Here is a 22,500-nt window from a genome sequence, read left to right as displayed (position 1 = left end):
CGCCTCTCTCAGTCCCTCACGTAACTCACTCATCTCAGCTCGTTAACCCTTTCTAAGCAAAGAGAGAGAAGGCTGAAGTGCCCCATCTTGTCCCCTTCTCTTGTTTGGGTCTGTCTGTCTGTCTGTGTGTATGTCTGCTTTGTCTCTCTGTCTGTCTGTCTGTCTGTCTGTCTGTCTGTCGGTACTATTCGTTCATCTATTTTTCCTTCTGTCTGTTTGTTTGTGATTGTTTTTGTCTATATGTCTGTATTGTTGTTTACTTATTTGTCTGTTTGTCTGTTTGTTTGTCTGTCCCTCTGTCTTTCTGTCTGTCTATGTATTTGACTGTCTATTTGTGTTTCTTAATGGGTGTTTCTCTTTGTTTGCTATTTTGTCTCTGTCTTTTTATTTCTATGTTTCATTATGTCATTATTTGTGGTCTCTCTCTCTCTCTCTCTCTCTCTCTCTCTCTCTCTCTCTCTCTCTCTCTCTCTGTGTGTGTGTGTGTGTGTGTGTGTGTGTGTGTGTGTGTGTGTGTGTGTGTGTGTGTGTGTGTGTGTGTGTGTGTGTGTGTGTGTGTGTGTGTGTGTGTGTGTGTGTGTTTGTGTGTTTGTGTGTTTGTCTGCCTGTCTGTATGTCTGTATGTCTTTTTTTCTATTTAAACTTAATGCACATAACATACATATTTTACACATAAGTTATTTACAGTTGGAGCTGAGTTCGTGAGTTAAGTAAGAGCGTACACTGGCATGTGACGCTCATTTTAAAGCTGCTCCCGGGGACAGCATTGTGAGCGAGGAGTCATAACACTACTCTGTCTCTCTCTCTCTCTCTCTCTCTCTCTCTCTCTCTCTCTCTCTCTCTCTCTCTCTCTCTCTCTCTCTCTCTCTCTCTCTCTCTCTCTCTCTCTCTCTGTCTCTATACAAGGCTGCTCCTGGGAGGAAGCCAAATCGAGGCCACAAAATCAACCTTTGAAAACTGGAAAATGCTCTGCTGAAGGAAAGATGAAAAAGAAAAGAAAACGGAAGGAAAATGATTGAAAATATGAGTGAATAAAACTTATCGATAAGATTGGCAATTAGAAATAAATAAATAGCAGACCGACACACACGAACGGAGAATACGCAGTAGCTTTTCCCTCTAGACAAGAAGGAAAGGCAGTGAGTGGATCGTGTGTGGGGAAGTTTACCTGTTTACCGGAAGCTGTACTTTGCGGCCCCGGAAGGAAGGAGAAAGAAAAGAGGAAAAGGTTGCGTATGGAGGGATTGAAAGGGCGAAGGAAATGCTGACCGTGGATACAAAGTGCTTAGTGGGAGGAGGAGGAAGAAGAGGAGGAAGAGGAGGAAAGAGGGGACAAAGTACATAACTACGAAATGGAAAAACTTAGTAGCAAAATCCTCTCTCTCTCTCTCTCTCTCTCTCTCTCTGCAACTCCCACCCCTACACAAAAGTATCCACTCTACCTCCAACCACTTCAAATTGAACACAAATTCTTACATCCACACGCAAAGATGCCCTTACCTCTCTCTCTCTCTCTCTCTCTCTCTCTCTCTCTCTCTCTCTCTCTCTCTCTGATAAGCACTCTACTCTCACTCCCACGCTACTTTTCTAGAAGACTACACCATTGACTTCTATGCCTTAAGAGGAAGAAGGGAAAGGTAGCGTGGGTGGAGGATAAGGAGGAGGAGGAGGAGGAGGAGGAGGAGGAGGAGGAGCAAGAGGACTAGGTCAAGGGCATGAACGAACATTACGACTACGACGAAGAAGAGGAGGAAGAAGAAGTAGAAGCAGAAGCAGCCGCAACATGGAAAATTAAGCTCGATACGTGATGAGGAAGGAAACGAGGGCTGGAGAGGAGAAAGAGACAGATATGGAGTGAGAGATAAGACGAAGCAGGAAATGAAGAGGAGGAACAATAAATGAGGCAGCTAGGGAGAGAAGGGAACAAGAGGAGGAGTGTAACGGAAGGAAATAGCGATAACGCGCGATAAAGAGGGAGATAGAAGTACAGGAAACAAGAGAGAAAATCAAAGAGGATGGAAACTGGAAACGAGAAGGAGATTAAAGAAGAAGGTAAGACGCAAACAGAAATTAAAGGAAAAATTAAAAGGGGAAAAAAATCAACCAAAAATGACAAGAAGACGAGAAAGGTTACAAGGTACAAGGAAGAGGAAAAGGAGGAAGAAGAGGAGAACATAGAAGGATAAAATTCGAACGGAGGTTACTTGGTACGTGGAGGACGAGAAGGAGGAAGGAGGAGGAGGAAGAGGAGGAGGAGGAGGAGAAAGAGGAGGACGAGGAGGACGAGAACGAGGACGAACAGGAGTAGGAGAAAGAGAAGGAGGAGGACGATGACGAGGGGTAGAAAGAGGAGGAAGAGGAGGAGTACAAAGTGAAGGAGGTAGAAGAAAAAGAGGCGGTAAATAAAAGGAAGAAACTAAAAGGTAAACACAAATTTGACACGAATGAGGAAAACGAAAAAGAATGAAGAAGAAGAAGAAGAAGAAGAAGAAGAAGAAGAAGAAGAAGAAGAAGAGTGTAAAGGGACAAGCAAGTGCTATGTGCGTGACTTAAAAGAGAAGAGAAATTAAGACAAGGAGGCTGGAGAGGTGATGATGAAAGAGGGAGAAGTAGATAATGGAGGAGGAGGAGAAGGAGGAGGAGGAGGAGGAGGAGGAGGAGACAAAAAAGCTACGTAAGGGACGGACTCCTCGACCTTCTGTTGTTTGTTGACGTTGTATTATTATTATCATTATCATTATCATTATTATTATATTATTATTATTATTATTATTATTATTATTATTACCATCATCATCATTATTTTGATTGTTTTTCTTTTTGTTGTTGCCACTGATATCATCATTGTTTTAGTTTTTCTTTACTTCTCTTTTCTCCTCCTCTTCCTCCTCTTCCTCTTCCTTCCTCTCCTTCCTCTCTTTCTGTCTGTTTTGCAGAGAGAGAGAGAGAGAGAGAGAGAGAGAGAGAGAGAGAGAGAGAGAGAGAGAGAGAGAGAGAGAGAGAGAGAGAGAGAGAGAGAGAGAGAGAGAGTAAGAATAAGAGAAAAATATAACGAAGAAAGGGATCTAAGGAAGGGAATATGAAATGGATGGAGAGTAGGATCACAGTATGGCTGGAGGACAAGGAGAAGGAGGAGGAGGAGGAGGAGGAGGAGGAGGAGGAGGAGGAGAAGGAAGGAGAATGCAAAGGAGGGCGTAGAGGTGGAGGTGGAGGTTTAGAAGGTCGGGTGAGGAGAGGGCGGAGGTGGAGCGGGGGAGAGGTGGAGAGGTGAGGGGGCAGTAGCAGCATCACCACCACCGCCACCTGCCGCTCCACCACGCTGATGGCACCAATAATAATCAAGGAGGCATAAAAAAAGGATATTAAACGTGTATTTTTATCCTTGCTTTCTATTTCCCTGTGTTTTTTCCTTCTTACGCGCTATTCATCCCTGCATAGCGGCTCGGCGGGAGGTATTATTAGCCACCACGGGACCTTAAGGCGACAATCGAGATGGGTCTCGGCTTTAAGGCAAGACTTAAAGCTGCCGCAGCGTCACGCCCCGTTAAGGCACATGGCGGCTCATCTGAGGATAGGGCGTCGCTTACCACGCCCTCACGAAGTGCATACGCTCACCTCCTTATATGGCTTGACGGGGGGAGAAGAGCGTGGTGGTGTTCCTCTCTCCCCCTTTGCGAGAGTGTAAGTGTGATGTAATGAAGGTGTGTTGTGCAAGGCCTCCTGCTGCCGGCTGTTCTCGCCCCACGTGGCGCCGCCAATTTCACGGCCCGTGTTTACAGTGGGACCAGAACGCCGCCACCTGGTTGCCCACCGCCACACCCCCTCACGGCCCCATTGCAGCTAAACACGGACGTGGCACAATGTTTTTTGGAGGGTATAAAGCCCCGCAGTGTTGCTCTGTTTACACCCGGAGTTTGGTGGCACTGGTTCAGCCAATAGTGTTGTTGGTGCGGCGTGTGGCTTACAGAACCCAAATGGGAGGAGGGTTGAAAAGTCATTCATACTCGCAGGTGTGGGTGTGGAGTGGGCGAGGCGCAGCCAACACAGCAGGGGCCAAAGATATGGAGCAGGTATTTCCACTGGGGGTCGTTGTTCAGCCAAAAAATAAAAGAAAAAATGCCTCGAGTACATGAAAAATAAACACAACCACTTCACAGCTCTTCCTCCAAGGTGACGAAACTCTTTACTTTCTTACTCTTCATCTTCCTTCTCCTCTTCCTCTTTCATCTTATCTACTACCATTGACACCATCTCCTATTCCTTCTGTCTCTTGCACCGCTTTCTCTTCTTTCCGTGCATCCTCCAGGCGGGAATAGAGATACAAGAGAACAGGAACAAGTAACATTTTCCCGGCGTTCCCTTCCTTGCTCCCTCTGTTCACCACTAAAACACGCATTCTTCTCCACACTTCCACCTCAAGTTAAAGCATGAACAGACTTTCTTCAGGAAGTTTAAGGGCCACCTACACGCCTGAGAAGTTTCGAACCCACCCACTCGGCAGGAAAGTCAAGGCGGCGCATCCAATAAGAGGAGAATGAGGGGAAGGAATACTCGTAAGTCAGTGAGGAGTTGCCGTTTCCGCCACCGTCCATTGCGGCGTCAACAGGTGTGAGCGCAAGGAGACGCAACCGACCACAGTCTCGAAAAGGATCTACACGCGTTGCTGGAAAAGAGTAAGAGGAAAGCGAATAGAAAGAAAATGGAAGCGAAAACACAATTTTACTTCATCTTAAAGTGAATCTGCACGCATTTCTGAAAACGGAGGGACAAGAACAAGGCAAGAAGGAAGAAAAATATATAAAAAAACAATACATTTCTATCTTGAAGTAAATTTGCACGCGTTACTGGAAAGACAATAGGAAGAATACAATGAGGAAGATGAAGAGAAGATACTGTACGTACTAGAGAATGAAATAGATACAGAAAGGAAGAAGACGAAAGTTTAAGAGGAGGAAGAAAACGAGGCTTGTTTCTCAGCGTACAAGTGACACAGAGAAAGAGAAGGAAGAAAAGAAGAAAAAAACAACGATGATGAAGGTGGGGACGACAACGACGAGATAAACACCGGAGCGAGTACGAAGACGAGGACGACGAATGAAAAAGAAGGAAGAGTGAGTGATACGGCACGAAAAACAAGTGTGAAAGTTAGCGAGGTCAGCGGGAAGGAACCTGATGAAGGAAAAAAGGAAGCTGAGGGAAGGAAGAAGACGTTTGGAGGGCAGAAGGAAAGTGATGAAAGGAGGAAAAGATAGGAATTTATCACTCATAGAAGAAGAAGAGGAGGAAGAAGGACAGCAGGGAAAAAATAGAGAAGACCGCCTATTGGAAGAAAAATCAGAGAACGGGATAAGAGGAAGAGGAGATGGAGTCAAGAAGAAAAGTTTAAGAAGAGAAGTTTCTTTGGAGGAGGAAAAGGAAGAGACAAGAAGTTAATGGAGGAAAGAATAGAGGAGAGATAAGAAGAAGGGAGGTAAAAATGATGGCGAAGGAGAGGAAGATACGACAGGGAAGAAAATAAAGATGTAGGGGAGGAAGGGATGACAGAGGGAAGGAAGAGAAGGAAGGAGGAAATGAAGGCGGGAATGAAGGGAAGGAGGGATGGAGGGAAGTATGTCAGTAAGGAGGTAAATGAGTTTGGATTCCTGCCTGGGGTAACATATGAGTGGCATCTCTCTCTCTCTCTCTCTCTCTCTCTCTCTCTCTCTCTCACTCATGTGGATTAGAAAAACAGAATCACCAAAAATGCAGCTGCACTTTTATTATATTACGTGTGTGTGTGTGTGTGTGTGTGTGTGTGTGTGTGTGTGTGTGTGTGTGTGTGTGTGTGTGTGTGTGTGTGTGCGTGTATGTGCGTGTGTGTGTGTGTGTGAGAGAGAGACAGAGAGAGAGAGAGAAAGAGAGAGGCTGATTTACGTGCCAGCCTGCCTGTCTGCCTGTCTACTCCTAATCCGCTTGTCTATCCGTCTGTCTGCGTGTCTGTCACCTTGTCTCTCCATAGACCTGGCCTTCCTGCTTGTCTGTCTGTGTGTGTGTGTGTCTGTCTGTCAGTCTCATTGTCCGTTTGTCGCGTAGGAATGTGATGACCTCCATTAGAGAGAGAGAGAGAGAGAGAGAGAGAGAGAGAGAGAGAGAGAGAGAGAGAGAGAGAGAGAGAGAGAGAGAGAGAGAGAGAGAGAGAGAGAGAGAGAGAGAGAGAGAGAGAGAGAGAGAGAGAGAGTAAATTCTGCTATTATCACTTTTTGGCAAATCTTTAATCACTACCTGGAGGTTATTTTGAATTTTTGGAGTCATAAAGTAATGAATTATTCCAAATAAGAGTAATTCTGTCTGTTGGTGTGTGTGTGTGTGTGTGTGTGTGTGTGTGTGTGTGTGTGTGTGTGTGTGTGTGTGTTTGCTGAACGAAATGCTCTGATGATGAGCATTGGTTTGTGAAAGCTTCTGAAAATATACGTCGGTTATTTATAGTTCACTTCTTTTCAAAATACGAGAAAAAAATAATATCACTAAAAGGAAATTGTGCTAACAAAATTTATCGAGGCTTTCCCTGATTCGCTGAAAGCTGTTGCCTTTTTCCTTTCTCTTCTCAGCGCACCAATAACGTGTTTTCATCTCATGAGAAATACACATTACTACATATTTGTATTACGTATACGTAGTTTCGCATCATATACTGAAATTTATTGAAATATTTCTTAGATATGCGTTAACAAGATATTTTTCATTTCACCCGAATGATCATGAGTTTTCCTATCCATGAAATATGCATGTTGTATTTCCCTAATCATATAAAGTTCTTGTATCATAAGAGCCTCGAAAGTCCTTGGCTAATATGGAATCATCACCTGAACCTTTCCCACTCGCACACAACTTTCAAAGAATAATCATCCTAAGGAGTGTCTAAATTTAGAATAATCTACGTGACAATGTTATCAAGAGTGGCGGGAAGACGAGGAGCGCTATTCTTACAGAAGAAAAATAGGGAGAGAAATGAAATCTTAGTGACGTGATGCGCAATTGCAACATTTTTCATTCCTAACATCTCGCCAGGCGCTTTCCTATCTTCCCACAGTACCTACAATTGGTGGTGGAGGCGCGCTAAACTCCCGCCACGTCGTCACCGCGCAATCCTCTGCCGCCCGCCACTAATGGGCTGCAGCGAGGCATCAATCTTCGTTACCATCTGGCACAGGTATGCACCGGCCCACTCCCGCCACCCAAACTGTGTTCCCGGCCCCAGATGAGCATGTAAGCGTCGGGGCAGCTCCACATTCCTGCTGCTTCTCTCTGCTGTCCTTTTGTTCCAACCTACTACCCAACTCCTCCCTAATCCGTATCTCCTCTCTCCCCACTCTTCTCTCCAATCTGGGTCTCCTCTCTCCTACTTATCCTCTCCAATCTGGGTCTCCTCCCTTCCTACTCTTCTCTCCAATCTAGATATGCTCTCTCCCCCACTCTTCTCTCAAACCCAGTTCATCTCTTCTTCCTCTTTCTTCTTCTCTCCAGTAAAGATTTCCCACATTTTTCTCCTCCTTCCCTCTCTTCATCTCCTCCCAGTCCAACTTACTCCTTCCCTTACTCTACTTCTCGCTTCATTCCGGATTCCTCCTGCCTCATTTTTATCTCTTGTCCATTCTCTCACCTCTCTCACCGTCCCTTCATCTCCAATCTAGCTATGGATGGCTTCATCTCCATTCCAGCATCTCCATCTCCCTTATGCCTTTCTCTCCAACTCAGACATCATCTCCTCTCCAATCCATCTTCTCCCTCTCTCCCCCACTTAACACTTCCTCTCCCCTCCAGCTCCTCTTCTTCCACCGCCCCTTCCTGCCCAATCTAACCCAGTTCACCTCACAAACAGCTCAGCGACTCCCCCGCTCCCCACCATGCGACTCATCCCCCGATCACCACCACCCTCTTCACCTTTATAACCTTAGTGGACTTCTCTCCATCCACTTTCGTCCCTTAACTTCTCCCTCCCCACCTCCACTTAACTCCTAGCTCCCCCACTACCTTTTACTAACTTTTCTTTCCACACTCCCATCCTTAACTTCTCCATCCCCATTACCTTCCTTTAACTTCCCTGGTTTCGTAGCCTTCACAGCACCTTTCCCTAATGCTGGTTTATTTGTGCTGCTCCTTATTTCCTTTCCTCAACACTCATCTTGCCCTGTTGCTCTCCACCAAGTCACGCTGGAGTCACGCGTTCCTAGAATTGCTACTCTTTTGTAACACGTCATGACTCAGGTGATGATCTGCACGTGTTCTCGGTCTTAAGTATGTTGTGTTCATTGTTTTGCTGTATTTTTTTTCTCTTTAGTTTTTTATTTGGGAATGAGACGGGTTTGTGATTCGAGGCTTAAGTGATTTTGTGACTGACTGACTGACTGACTGACTGATAGACTTACTAACTGACTGATCGACTAACTGACTGACTGATCCTCTGACTGACTGACTCCCTGACTGTCCAAATGAATGAAAACTGACTAATCTAAGTAAAAGACTGACTCAGTAACAAATTAATCCACCTAATAGACAGACTGAACAAGAGATTGAATTAAGGAAGATAACTCACAAACTGCTTGTTTGTCTAAGTTTCTAACAGAAAGAGTGACTGACAAATATCTCCTTTTCAATATAAGAGGAACTAAATAGAATAGGTAGTCAAAAAAAGTCATCCTGAATTATGAGAAGTGTACCCAACCTTTCCTTTTGAGACACTTTTAATCATGAAGAGAAGGAAACACAGAAGCAAGGAGGGATATTTTGAGTAGCGGAAATACAGAAATAGGCAGGGATATTTGGTGGCAGGGAATTCAGGAAAGATAAGGACATCTTGCGCTAGGTAATACAGAAAAGGCAAGGATATTTCGCGCCAGTGAATACAAAAAAAGCAGGGATATTTTGTGTAGAGGAATACAGAATAGGCAGGGATATTTCGTGGCAGGGAATACAGAAAAGTCAGGTAAATTTCGTGCAAGGGAATATAGAAAAGGTAGGGGCATTTCGTGACAGGGAATACAGAAAAGGCAGAAACATTTCGTGTAGGAGAACACAAAAAACAAGAAGTGATATTTCGCGACTGGAATTACAGAACCAGACAATTATTTCGTGTACCCAGATAAAACACAAACACCACCACACCACCACACCACCACACCTCCCACCCACACACCCACTCACCCAGCCAAGCCATTAATGCCGCAATACGCCATTAGCCACGAATGGGGAACTTCGCGCCACTCAAGCACGTGATAAGCATAAATTTCTCGAGAATCACTTAACGGGATCGACAATCTTCCAGGTCAAGAGAGAGAGAGGACTCGAAAGTTTACGTAAGTCCCGCCCACTAAGTTGCGCTGACGTAGGCCCACCGGCAGCCCCTTCAGCCCCTAGAGGCCCCATATCAAAGCCTTCAGGAGACAATGACGAGGCTCGGGAGGATGATGAGGAGGTAGACTCTTTCTCTTTATTTTCTGCTCCCTTCAAGACAACTTTCAGGTCTTGTATGGCTGTAGCAGTGCTGATCGGGGGTGCTTCTGTCTCTCTGTCTCTCTGTCTGTCTGTCTGTCTCTCTCTCTCTCTCTCTCTCTCTCTCTCTCTCTCTCTCTCTCCTTTTCTATCTTATCTTTTTTTCTTCTATTGTCCAGCCTTTCCTCTTTTCTTTTCTTTTTTTTTATCTTTGGTTCTGTTCTGCTCTTTTGTTTCTTATTTTTTTCTTTTTCTCTTCTCTTCAGTGTGCATGAGTGCGTCCGTTAAATATTTACTTGTATACACCTGAAGTATCAAACTCCAAAAATAATATCATCACCATCATAATTTTCATAACATTATTTCCACAACCACCCACATTTTTTCATTATCAATATTATAATTTCTCATTTTTACACAGTCAGATCTATTTACATTTCGCTCATATATTTTGTTGCATTAAGTTCAGCATAAAAGGGGAAGAAAAGCCAGAATTCTTTACTAACCTCCTGCTGCCTCTGATGCGCATTAATGATGAATATCCTATCTGAACTCCGTATTACCCAACGCAAAGCTGCCTCCATCGACGTGCAGGCTTCAAAAAGGAGGAGGCATCGTCTTATTGGTTAATGTTCATCTCTCTTTGGGCGCGAAAGTTATTTAAAAAGCTAATGATTTTTACTGTTCCTTATAATTCTATATTTTCTAGTAATAATAATGATAATGATAGTAACAATAACAATAGAAAAATGAAGAAAGAAAGGAGAGAAGAAAAAGAAGAATGATGCAAATAATCTTAATAAAAACTTCTCATAAAGATATACAAGGAAACATTATACCCTCTCCTCTCCATCTCCATCCCAACAAACAGGCGGTATTAGTAGAGCAGTAACCCAAACAGCATCGTCAGGACCTCAGGGTGTCTTGTTGCCTTAGTACAGGCCTCGCATTACCACACACCTATATATTTCCCTCATTAATCCATACCTCATTATTTCTCTTTTTCTGTATTAATCTCCCTCTCCCTCTCTCTCTCTCTCTCTCTCTCTCTCTCTCTCTCTTTCTGGCAGGCTCACACATAGTACAAACATACATCCCGAGGTAAGGGCATGCTAATTTGTGATTCCGGAAGTTTAAAATTTTTCGGCGTAGTTAGAGAGAGAGAGAGAGAGAGAGAGAGAGAGAGAGAGAGAGAGAGAGAGAGAGAGAGAGAGAGAGAGAGAGAGAGAGAGAGAGAGAGAGAGAGAGAGAGAGAGAGAGAGAGAGAGAGAGAGAGAGAGAGAGAGAGAGAGAGAGAGAGAGAGTGTGTGTGTGTGTGTGTGTGTGTGTGTGTGTGTGTGTGTGTGTGTGTGTGTGTGTGTGTGTGTGTGTGTGTGTGTGTGTGTGTTTCATCCCTAGCAACATATGCATCAAGCACTTAATTTTACATCAAACACTGGTATTAATGACACGCTGCACAAGAGGACGGGCGCGGCGACCCCCACCTGCTCCTAACACACCCTTAACATTCACCATCTTCCCTCCCCCATGTCTCCTCCACCCTCCACCATTTCTCTTTCCACTCTCCACCCTCCACTCTCCTACCTTTGTCTATTTGCTGAATCCATATAGACAAGCCTCGCAAGTTTGTGAGGGCGCGGCTTGCTGACGACTTCTTAACTTGTATAATTCCTTTTATAAATCCAATCTGAAGGGGGAGATTCCAAGGTTTCAGTCCCTTACCTCTCCCTCCTGCTGCCTCGTCAAAGGAAACCTGCGTCATTGTTCCTTTAAAGTCTTTAGTGTAGCATAAACGATTCGGTGGCCTTGACAAATTCCTCGTGGTCAGTCTTAAAGATAGGAGGGGAGATAACAGGCTCCATCTTGGTAAGGAAAGAGATGGAAAGAATCTGGCTCTCAAACATAGTGGTACGTGATATGGGACAAACTCAGTAATTGGGTTGTTAATGGTGAGTCAACAGGCAGGTTTGGAAAGAAAGATTAGACAAATTTATGAATGATGACTAGTGGGAAAAAAATGTGTGTTTTATAGAGGAATCACTGGTGATGTCTTGTAGCTTTCCTTATCTTTCTCAATTCATATGCAGAAAACTATAAATACGAGAGAGAGAGAGAGAGAGAGAGAGAGAGAGAGAGAGAGAGAGAGAGAGAGAAAAAAAAAACATTTAAGCTGATTTATCTTTACAGCTTCTCATATTTTTTTCCCGCTTATGCTTCCAAATCTCACCCCTTTCTTGACTAACAGGATGCAACACACTTTAGGGGGAAAACTGCATTGTCTAGCGCTGCCTCGGGTGCTCCGCCGGTCCCTCAGAGGAGGCAGGTGGACACACACGAGCACAACAGCTGATTGTCACGCTAACAAGGGCGGGGTACCTTAATGAGAGGAGGGATCAAAGGTGCGGCCCGTTTATCGTCAATAATGCAAGCAGCACACCTTAACCCTCTCGGGACCGCAACCCAGCCATCAACACAACTGCTACAACCACCAACACCACAACTGTATTCCTCGTTATCGTCATCACTTCTTCCTGCCTATCTATTTTTATTCTATTTATCTTTTAATTTTGTTGTGTGTCTAAACTCGGTGATAAATTTTCAAACATCGAGTCAGGATAAGAATATTTCAATCCAATCTGGCGTCTGATAAATAAGAAAAATGAGTCTCTCTCTCTCTCTCTCTCTCTCTCTCTCTCAAGTAGGGAAAAACTCCTGATGAGAAATTGAGGAGAAAGGATCATATGGCTTTGATTTCATGGCTGGCGGCGAGGTTGGCGGTGGCGGCGGCAGAGCGTGGGCGGAGGCGGAGGCGGCGGCGGAGATAGGGGGAGTCTGGGCAGAGGAAGTGAGCGCTAATGGTTGAAGTTTACACGCAGTCACTACTTGGCGGCGGTGAGAATTACCGTGAAAAATAGTAGCTGGCGTGGCGTCGTTTCATCATCATTTGCAGGGAGAAGGCGGGGAGAGAGAAAGTGGAAAAGAGAAAGAGAGTGGAGAGAGAGAGAGAGAGTGAGTGTGTCCATTTATTACATGCATGGCCTGGACGGAAACTCGGCTTGTAATTTACTTTGAGCTCACTATTTTTTTTCCTCTGACTCTCCCTCCGCTGGCATGTCACTCGTGTAAATCTGCAGCGGGGCGAGTTGTCACGCTGATTTGAACGCATGGTTTGGACACCTGTGATTGCAACACCACCGGATCTTAAATTTCTCGCGGCGCTTAATTGGTGTCCTGGGGAGGGTAGTTCGTCAGCGCTGCCTCGGGACGCTGAATTGAACGGGGTGGCAGTGTGGAGTTTAGCACCTCATTCGTCTCCTTAAATGTCACGCGGGTCTTGCCATGAACAAGTCCGCATTCTCCTCGTCATCGATCCCAGACAGGCCTCCAGTCACGCCGGTAATGTGAGAGAGAGAGAGAGAGAGAGAGAGAGAGAGAGAGAGAGAGAGAGAGAGAGAGAGAGTTAATGAAGTTTCTAATGGTTCGTTAAGGAAGATGAGATAGCTATGATGATTTTTTGCTATTTAACTAAACCGTATGGCACAAATTTCAGATTACTCCTCTTTATTTTTCCTTTTTATTTTTACAACGCAAGGAGGAGGAAACAGGTGTGCAGAACGTCATAAATAAAAGTTCATGCCTGTTAATCACGCGACACTGGACCGAAGTGACGTTTATTACTCGTATGGAAATGAAAAATGCTCTTTACTTTCACACTTTGCGCACTCATAACACGTTAAGTCTCGTCTCCACACAAGATAGTGCTTTGCTGAACTGGTGTGACTAATAGAAGCGAGTCACTAAGCCAACTAAGGGAAGGAGACACAGCGCTCAAGACGACACACATAACCACTCATAAATCCAGGGCTTTTTACAGAAACTTAAGATACAAAGTTATGAGTTAGTACTTTGCTAAGTTGATGTGACTGATAGAAGAAAGTCTCTAAGCCAACTACAATGCTCCGAGTTAAGGGAAGGAGACACAGCGCACAAGACAACACAGATAAGTACTCATAAATCCTGGAGTTTTTTTTTATAGGAAACTTAAGATACAAAGTGCGAAGTTAATTTCTTTGCTGAGCTGAGGTGACTGATAGAAGAAAATCACTAAGCCAACTACAATACTCCGAGTTAAGGGAAGAAGGAGACACAGCGCTCAAGACAACACAGATAAGTACTAATAGATCCAGGACCTTTTTATAGGAAACTTAAGATGCAGAGTTGTGAGTTAATTCTTTGCTGAGCTGACATGACTGATAGAAGCAAGTCACTACAACTCCAGCATCCTTAGCTAAGAAATCAAGGCGTGACAACACATAATCATTCATAGATCCCAAAACTTATTACAGAAATTTTAAGGCACCAAGATTTTATTTACGAATTTTTTCCCTTGCTAACCCTTCACCCACCTCTCGCCGCCTCTCATCCATCACAGCAGTGCATCTGACGCGGCCGCTAGATAAGGCAAGATGCGTGCATTCTTAACCCTTCCGCTGCCTTCTTCTTAAACTTCATGAAATATTAACTCAAAGGGGAAGTCTGGGATTTTAATTTTCAAGGCCATCACCGAATGAAACAGAGAATAGTTCAGATTTTTAAATATCTTTAGTGTTTATCTTGGTTCAATTTAGTGGTTCAAGGTTACTCAAACGATATATCAAGAGTCGTAGCGTTTTAGAAGTCTGGTATCTTAATTTTCTAGAACACCATAGAATAAAATAGAGAATAGTTGAAATCTTTATATGCCTGTAGTGTTTATCGAGACTCTGTGAAGCTGTTTGGGGTTAGTAAAAAAAAATGTATCAAGTCACAGCGTTTTTGGAAGTCACGTTAATTCTCACGTAAGACTCTGCAACTCAGAAATATAACAGGTTCTTTCCCTCGTGTCCTGGAGAGCCATTTGTGCTGCTCGGTCCGCTTTCTCCTTTAAAAGACATTCAACTTTTCTCGTCAACAAAAGGAAAGCGCCGGGACAAAAGGGAAACGGAAAACTTAAGGTGAGAACACAACGCTGGTTTCATCTGGTAAGCTGTGTATTATTTTCTTTCTTCTGGACAAACTCAAGAATTACTGCCCACTTGCCAGCACGTGAGCAGCGGCAACCTGGAGAGAGAGAGCATGAGGGTGTATGTGGGGGTGTGCTGTGAGGGGAGGAGGAGCGTCTGGGTGAGAGAAGTATGCCTGTGAGGAAGTGGAAGGTCATACACGAGTGAAGGAGTGACGGGAAGGTGCTGTATATGAGGTGGCAGAATCTGTAAAGGAAACATACCTCTTGTGGAAATGAGAGGCATGTGTACGTGAAGGGAACATGTGTTAAAGGAGGTGGTGTGAGAAAAAGAGAGGCAAAAGAGAGGTGAGGAAGGGAAGGTTTATCAGTGAAGGGTAAATCGCAAGCTATATGTTCTTAAAGATAGAGTCTGAATAATTTATAGGAAGGGAAACGGTCAATAATGGGGGTGAAAAAAGACGATTCTGTGCATGAGGGGAAAGAAGAATAAAGTTTATTATTTGCCAAGATAAGGAAAAAGGTTATACGAAAGAAAACGATTGAGTATGTAAAGAAAGAAGAAAATTAAGAAGAGAAGGAAGAAGAGGCTATATAAAAGACCGACCAGCAGCGAAGAGTGATGAAGATTATATATAAAAAAAAGGAAAATGATTGCGATGTAGTGGGAAAAAGAAAGGAGGATACGAGTTACATGCGAAAGAGATGAGAAAAAGCCAGGGTCGAAAAAGAGAAGGAAAATAATCAAAAGAGGAACAAAAGAAGTAGGAAAAAGAAAAGGAGAAAGGTAAATTATTCAGTGCGAAGAAGAAAGAAATATATCCACGAGAAAGAATAGAACGAGACTTGAGAATTTGAGAATAAGAAGGGAAGGAAGAACAAGAGAAGGATCAATAAGAGAGATGCGCTCACGTCACCACATCGCCACAAGAAACACAGCACCATCACGCCACATGAATGTTGCAAGGCTCACCAAAACAATAAAACAATACAAACATAACCTCTCAACACCTACCTGTCTGCCTGCCTGCCTACCTGCCTGCCTGCCTGCCTGTCTGCCTGTCTGCTTGCCTGCCTGCCTGCTTGTCTGTCTGCCTGCCTGTCTGCCCGATTGTCTGTCTGCCTGCCTGCTTATCTGCCTGCCTACCTGTCTGCCTGTCTGCCTACTTGGCTGCCTGCCTGCCTGTCTGTCTGTCTGCCTGCCTGCTTACCTGCCTGCCTGCCTGATTATCTGTCTGCTTGCCTGCCTGCCTCTCTGCCTGCCAGCCTGCTTGCCTGCTTTTCTGCCTGTCTGTCTGCCTGCCTGCTTACCTGCCTGCTTGCCTGCCTACCTGCCTGCCTGCCTGCTTGTTTGTCTGCCTGCCTGCTTGACTGTATGTCTGCTTGCCTGCCTGCCTCTCTGCCTGCCAGTCTGCTTGCCTGTTTGTTTGCCTGTCTGCCTGCTTGTCTGCCTGCCTGCCTGCCTACCTGCCTGCTTACATTCCTGTCTGCCTGTTTATTTGCCTGCCTGCTTGCTTTCCTACCTGCCTGCCTGCATGCCTGCCTGCCTGCCTGTCTGGTTGCCTGCTTACCTGCCTACTACGAGTGTCCGCAAAACATTATTCTGACTCAATTTAAACGCACGCACCTAAAAAAGCAAACAGTGATTAACATAATTTTCGTAAATCTCGGAACACCGGATGGAATGAATTATTTGAGAAAACCAACTACGAAACCTTTTTTTTTTTTTTCATATCTTCTATTTTTTTTTTATTTCCTCCGTGCCTTCGTTTTGATCAGAGAAAATATTGCCTTCGGTTTTTACTGCACGAAATACATCACCCTGCCGATACCTCGCCTCCCGTTTTTTTCTGTATTCATTTCCAAGGCAATAACGCTTTTTGGAGTAAATTCAGTGAGTAAATCTTCCCGACCTCACAGGTTTCCGAAATACCAATATTGGAGGGATTAACGGAGTACATTATTCCGCGGAAGGTTTTGCGGTGCGCGGCGCGGACTCACCCTCGTCCCCAGTCAGGGTCAGAGGAAAGTGTCTCTGCTGGCGCGCACACACACACACACACACACACACACACACACACACACACACACACACACACACACTGAAAGAAAATGTAAACAAAAGAGAGATATACAGAAATAAAGAAACTAAACTGGCAGCCATTTTGAATTTTCCTCCTGTTATTTATTTCAGAGAACGGAATTGTGAATGATTTTCTATCTTTTTACCATCAACAAGTCTCCATTACAAGAAAAAGAAAGCAAAGACAAATAAACAAAATAAAACCCACTCCGCTTCCGTTATCCACTTTTATCCAGTAATTAATAACTCAGGGTCAAGGTTATGGCAGGGCAGAATGCGTACGAGGGAGAGGAGGAAAAGGGAAGATTGAGTGAATGAAGCTCCGGAATGAAAGTGCTGGAAATATTCAAGCGAGACGAATATTTTCATGGATAGCCTGAGTGGTGCCTTGCTGAGCGTCCGCTGTGTGCACGTGGGTGTGTTTCCTCTCAAAGCCACCGCTGATTACATGTATTTTCAAGGAGGAGGAGGAGGAGGAGGAGGAGGAGGAGGAGGAGGAGGAGGAGGAGGAGGAGGAGGAGAAGGAGAAGGAATAGGAGGAGAAGGAGAAGAAAAAGGAAAAGGAAAAGAAGGAAAAGTAAAAGTAAAAAAAGGAAAAGGAAGAAGAAGGAAAAGGAAAAGAAGAGGAAGAAGAAGAAGAAGAAGAAGAAGAAGAAGAAGAAGAAGAAGAAGAAGAAGAAGAAGAAGAAGAAGAAGAAGAAGAAGAAGAAGAAGAAGAAGAAGAAGAAGAAGAAGAAGAAGAAGAAGAAGAAGACGAAGAAGACGAAGAAGACAAAGAAAAAAAGAAAAATAAGAAAAGAAGAAAAGGAGGAGGAAGAATATGAGAAGAAAAGGTTGGAGGAGGAGCAAATAATGGAGGATGACAAAACAAAAAGATTGAGGAGGAGGCAAAGGTCAAGATGAAGAACAATGGAGAAGACAAAAGTATAAAGACGAAAACAAAGACGAAACGAGAATTCAGACCAGGACAGGAAACTCAGAGAGAAAAAAATCATTACACAAAACAATCACAACACTCCGTCAGTAGCAGAACTCACACACACGAGGCGTCTTCTACCATTCCCTACTGCTGCTGCTGGCTTTCCTAAGAGCGCACACTTCCCTCACTATATATGGGAGTCATCGAGTGGCATGGAGCTGTTACACTGTAGGCGCCAATGAACATTAATAAGTTAGAGCAGGTACCGGTCATATTCAGAAACGCCTTCCCTTCTCACTACGACAAGTTTCCAAAGCCACAGAGACAACTAATTGGGTTTTCAAGACAGTTTCTCCTTTTCATAAACTAGAAATTTTGCCAGTTTATCACCAGAACCATAAAATACTCTTAAAAAACACGGGTAACTTCAACTGGAGTCTTTGGAAAGCAGTGATAGTGAGAAAGCAAAGCGTTTTTCAGAGTACGGACCCTATTGTGACTGCTGGAAGTTTGTCACGGAACATTATGCGTTTTGAAAGAGGAACATTATGGTACCTCGGAAAATACACTGGCTTCTCGCGGTTCTTTTACTCTTTCTTTAAAATTTTCTAAGGTAATCAGACGTGATGTGACTGCCATTTAGAAGTTTGTCAGGGAATAATTTGCCTTCTAAAAGAGGAACATTAAGACACCTCGGAAAATACAGTGGTCCTTCTCTAAAGTCTTCTCCTCCTATTTGTTTATTATTTTTCTTTTTGGAGAGGAATAGGGGTACATGGGGGAAGGAGAACGGTTATTTTTTATCTATACTTTTGCTCTTGGTCGATTTCCCTCATGCATAAAAAAAAAAAGAAACTCACAATGGGTGAATATATCATACCTATTGGCCGGAAGAAACAAACCATTTTTTTCTGACTTGCTGATATTAAGCATTTCCTTTTCTCTCTCTCTCCTTTGTGTGTGAGAATTGAGAAGACATTTTCCCCATCTTGTCTCACTCGTCGTTCCTCATAGCTTCCTCACTCGCTAGGAAATGAAGTGATGGGATGCACATTCATAGAGGAAGCAAATATAAGTGAATGAAGTCCTGCATTCATCGAGGACACAAACGCACTGATTGCGTCCAAGGGTAAGTGACAGTTGTTAGGAGACTAGATAAGACTACGAGGCGAAGGCAATCTTAGCTCTTGACATCAATGGCGCCAAGGACAAGTCGATTAAGACACGGAGAAGTAGATCACACACACACACACACACACACACACACACACACACACACACACACACACACACACACACACACACACACACACACACACACACACAGACACACACTCGATGGCGATAAATAAAGAGGAAAGTGACTCTTGTTTTAACAATTTGAAATATGGCGACAGCTTGGCTTTACTCGACCAATAAATCTTTTCAAACCAACGAGCGATGCCCTTGACCACCCACCTCAACCTTATCCCACCGCCCCACCCCACCCACCGATGCCCCTCCATCACCGCCGCCACCACGACCCTCCTACAGTACCATGCATACTCGACCGCCGCCCTACAATACCTAGAACGCTGACGGAACGGAATACCTGGGAACTTAGAGAAGATTTATGAAGGGAACAAGACAAATATTACCTCTTGAAATTCAACCGCTTAACCCCTTCAGTACCATGACGCGTTTTCCTATTCATTCTACCTGCTATTTGGTGATTTTATACAGCTTCAGAAACTCATGTGGGGATTAAAATAGTGAAGACTGTGGATCATTAATCTTCTGACCTCCATAGACCCTTCCTAATGTAAATAAAATCGTTTAATCGTACACAAATCTCAATGTAAAAATGTGTCTCAGTATTGAAAGAGTTAATCCCGAAACACACATTTTATGGAGACTTCAATTCAAGTGGGGCTTTTTTTTTCCAATATTATTTTTTTTCCCTTGGTAGTTCTCCCTCTTACATAAAAAAAAGAAAACACAAAGACACACACGCACATTACCAAATAATTAAAAACACTCTTTGTTATCACATTCTTACCTTCTCATGTGATCAAATAAACGAATAGATTAGTAAGTCACAAAAGTTGGATCGGATATCAAATAGTATATAGTATATGATCGAAACTTATTCATTGTACCAGTTAAAGAGTAAGAATAATATAAACCAGCATATAGAAATTAAAAAGTTAGTCATACACATCTACCAATCCACTAAGTACACTCTCACTGCATTCCTCCCTCTTACATGATGAAATAAACGCACACATGAATAAGAGATGAGAAACTGCCATTCGATATAAAAATAAAATGTGTGACGGGTTTTTTTTAAGCAGTTTCCCGAGTGGCGTTGGTCGGATCGCCTTTTAGCTTCAGGGAGCATCAGAAAAGTGAACATCTCGCGGCCAGGCGGAAGTGCAGGTGTGGTTTTGATTGAGTTTTGAGCGGACACGTGTACCTGCACATTTCCGATACAGATTGCTGGTCTCTTTCTCTCTCTCTCTTTCTCTCTCCCACTCCCCCATCTCTCTTCTCTTTTCCTTTCCTCTTTTCTCTTTCCCTGTCATTTTTTTTTCTCTCTTATCGTGTTTTCTTCTGGTCTTTTCCTCCATTTTTTCTCTTCTCTTTTACGTTTTCTATTTTCTCTTATATTGTTTGTTTTTTACTTGTTAGTTCTTCTCTTTACCATTTCTCTCTCTCTCTCTCTCTCTCTCTGTGTGTGTGTGTGTGTGTGTGTGTGTGTGTGTGTGTGTGTGTGTGCTCGCGCGCTATCAGATTCAAGTCTTTGTTTCCCTGGTCAAAGACGTCCCCGGCAGCTTACCATTCTTATATTGCTTCCTCTTTGCTCTCTTTCAAAACGCGAATGTATTGTACCATGACCTCTCTCTCTCTCTCTCTCTCTCTCTCTCTGGCTCTCTCTCTCTCTCTCTCTTTCTTTCACTCCACAATCATACGCTATTTCTCGTCTCTCTCTCTCTCTCTCTCTCTCTCTCTCTCTCTCTCTCTCTCAGAGAGAGAGAAAGACACTCCCTCCTCCTCCTCCCTCTCCTCCCTCCCTCCCTCTCTCCTCAATCTCTCTCTCTCTCTCTCTCTCTCTCTCTCTCTCTCTCTCTCTCTCTCTCTCTCTCTCTCTCTCTCTCTCTCTCTCTCTCCTCTCTTTTCCTCCATCCTTTTGATCTTTCCCTTATTCTCCTCATCTTGCTTTCCTATTTTTTCTTGCTCTCCCTTCCTTCGCTTCTCTCCATATTCTATCTTCTCCTTCACCTCCTCTCTGTGTCCTTTTCTTTCTCTCTCCCATCTCTTTGTCTTTAATTCCTATTCTCTTTCTGCTTTGTCCTTTTTTCTCTTCCTTTCTTTCTTCTTCTTCATATTCTTTCCCTAAGGCATTTTCTCTTTTTTATCTCTTTTATGTCTCTTTCTCTCTTCATATCGTATCATATTTTGGTGTCTCTCTCTCTCTCTCTCTCTCTCTCTCTCTCTCTCTCTGCTATATTCCGGCATTCTCTTTCCATTTTCTTCCCTTGTTTTCATCCTCCTTCTCTCTACCATCCTATTTTCATCTCCATCTTTTTATGTTCTCTCCATCACTCTTCCCCTTCACGTACAAACCATATTCTCCTCCTTTCTCATTTCTTTTTTCCCCTTCCTCCTTCTCTTTCTCCACATACAATTCTCCCCGTGTCTTTTCCTGCTCTCTCCGTCTCCCTTTCTCTTCCCATCCCTTCCACCCCGCCCATCCTCTCCTCTCCCTTGCCTGCGGGTCCTGTCGGTCAACTCAGCCGAAAGACGACCAGAAGGGGCCACAGAGACGGACCGCACTAGGTACCTAAAATATTGCTGTGAGAAATACACGTGTAGGAAAAGCACTGAGGCGAGTTCCTTTTATACAGAGATTTGCGTGAATATTCTGCAGCATGTCTTTCACTTCCTTTTGTGGATGTTCGATGCTCTGTGAATAATTGTGTTGGAATGGACGGGCAAATCATTTAATACGGTGTTCATTTTGGTATTTCCTGGAGAGGCGTTGGTTGAAAAGGGTGTGATAGGAGCGATGTAAAATTTTAAGGGCCAGTAATGAGGATTGAAGAAGTAACGTGTTCGAGATTGATAAATTTAGGTTCTCAAGAGGAAATATGAAGAAGTTCCTTTTCAGAAACCGTAGTAGGTATTAAAAATGAAGGAAAAATATAGAGCTACCAGTATGAAAAAAAATTACTCAAGATTTATCTAAAAAAAAAAAACTGAAAGATAGAGATTGAGGAAAGTGGTTCAAGAATAGAGTGGTGGAAGATAAAGAGAAAAGGATAATGAAAGGAATATAAAGGATAACGATCACTCACCCTAATTGCAGGACAAACAAATTAAAGGTAATTAAATCCCGCTATACAAAATACAAGTGAGGGCGTTTTTATGCAAATTCTAATGGCCATTCACCAAACAGCTATATAAAGGCAGATTAAATATAGAAATTCCTAACTGCAAAACACACGAGCACAAAGATAAATACTGTGTTAGCAACTGAGCAAATATAATTCATCTTTTCTGTCTTTTCTCTCATGGCTGGTCTTGTTTTTCCCTTAGTTTTTTCTTTTTCCCTTCAATTTATTTTTCTTTTTTTATCTTTCTCCTCTTCCCTTGATAATCTTTTTGTTTTAGATTTTCTCCTTTTCTTCTCCCGTTTCTTCTCCTTATCGTCTTTTTTTTTTTTTGCTTCCTCTTTCCTCTTCCTTTTCCTTATCATCTCATTTTTGTCTCCATTTTCCTTTTTGTTTTAGATCTCCTTTTCTTCTCCCGTTTCCCTCTCCTTATCGTCTTTTTTTAATCCCTCTCTCCTTTTCTTTTTCCTTATCACTTCAATTTTTGTCTCTATTTTTCCCTCTCTCTTTTACTATTTTCATATTCCTCCTCCTTGTCTTTCTTTTCTCTTTCCATTCCTTCCACTCAATCTGTTGTTTTTCATCTCATTCTTCTCTTACCTCACCTCTTCCTCCTCCACTGTGTCGGTCACCTGCCTCGCCGTCAGGGTAATGA

General features: G+C 43.4%; 1 protein-coding gene across 1 annotated transcript in view; it reads right to left on the bottom strand.

Moving 5' to 3' along the window:
- Positions 1-22,500, bottom strand: part of LOC123506097 (potassium/sodium hyperpolarization-activated cyclic nucleotide-gated channel 3-like) — a 927,743-nt gene that overhangs the window by 218,443 nt on the left and 686,800 nt on the right. The gene's annotated exons all lie outside the window — the stretch shown is intronic.

Source organism: Portunus trituberculatus, chromosome 19 (assembly GCF_017591435.1).
Source record: "Portunus trituberculatus isolate SZX2019 chromosome 19, ASM1759143v1, whole genome shotgun sequence".
Lineage (NCBI taxonomy): Eukaryota > Metazoa > Arthropoda > Malacostraca > Decapoda > Portunidae > Portunus > Portunus trituberculatus.
The sequence above is the reverse complement of the archived record's forward strand: the minus strand, read 5'-3'. Positions and strand labels throughout refer to the sequence as shown.